Genomic DNA, 1,558 nt, shown 5'->3' with positions numbered 1-1,558 from the left:
TATATTATGTAATATAGTGATATAAATATATGATATATGTTTATTTGTATATAGCTAATATTCATAGTGCTTTATTTAATAGTTTTTCTCTTCTCATTGCTTTCCATTAGCAGAGCTTAGACAGATATTAACATGTTTTAAATATTTTGTGAAATTCATTATCTTACTTAATTTATACTTTGAGATTTATGTTCTGCTTTAATTTTTATTTGAATTCTTTTCTTGAGTACTTTCCTTAAATGTAGTAAACAAATATTCTATGTTCTGAATATTTTTATCTGAAGGTATGTCTTGTTTTTAATGTTACGTGGGTGAAGGCCAATTGGCTAAGAAGAATTTTGTGCTGTGGTCTTTCCTCCCAGCAGTTTCCAGGTGCAACTGCCACTCTCCAGCATCTACTATGGCAGAAAAGAAGAGTAGCAAGGTGACTTTTAATCATTTGTGAGTCGTATGTCCTCCGCATCCCTGGAAACTCTGTAGATTATTTCAGCTCAGGAATTTTGTGAGGCTAAATCCATGTTAATAGCATTCCTATTATTCTTGCCTAGAATTAAATGGTAAACTCCTTTTAATCTGGGGAATAAAGTTTTAATTTTTCTTTTAAATTAATTTTCCTTGAAATATTAAGAGTATGTACAAAATAGACAAAATGATATAATGGATAATCATAAATCCAAAGTACAGCTCCATCAAAACTTATCATTTTGCCAGGTTTGCTCCAAATATTATTTTGTCGTCATTTTAAATAAAAAGTAACTTACATATAAAAAAGATTTGTATATTATTTTCCTCCTTCTTTCTCCAAAGGTAAGGGCTATAAGGAATTTGGGGCTTCTTAAGTAATACAAAAAGTAGAGAATGTTTTTCCTGTGATGAAATATTAAATAAATATAGATTCCTGCAATTTTATTTTTATATTCAGCATAGTTTTTGAGTTTTGTCAATCTTGTACATAGTGTTTGTTCTTAGATTTTACTTACTGTGCTATATTATGAATATATTATATAAATACATATTTATATGTATTAATATTATAAATTTTATGTTATGTACTGATGTTTATATGTGTGTATGAATGTTCAGATACACACATATTCATATTCTTAAATTATTCAAATATATTTGTGTATATATGAAGACTTTGGGGAAATGTACATGTTGGTGTACCTTTAGGCTATTTCAGGGTATTACTATAATAAATAATTTTGTTGAAACACATTTTTGTTAACTTCTTGTGATATATGCACTTTTTTTTTTAGAACATTTCCTTTCAGGAATTGCTCAGTCTTGAGTTATGTTGCAAAATAGCATCAACCGTATTCTTAATAATATCAAATGTATTCTTTTTTTTTTTTATTTCAGCATATTATGGGGGTACAGATGTTTAGGTTACGTATGTTGCCTTTGACACCCCCCCCAAGTCCAAGTTTCAAATATGTCCATTCTTCAGGTGCCGCGCATTGCACTCTTTGTGTATGCAAATACCCGTCCCCTCCTCCCTTCTCTCCCCTCCCCCGTGCTCAACATCCAATAGATGTTATTCTTATATATGCACTTA

Source organism: Propithecus coquereli, unplaced genomic scaffold (assembly GCF_000956105.1).
Source record: "Propithecus coquereli isolate 6110/MARCELLA unplaced genomic scaffold, Pcoq_1.0 Scaffold97, whole genome shotgun sequence".
NCBI classification, from domain to species: domain Eukaryota; kingdom Metazoa; phylum Chordata; class Mammalia; order Primates; family Indriidae; genus Propithecus; species Propithecus coquereli.
Note: the sequence above shows the minus strand (reverse complement) of the source record.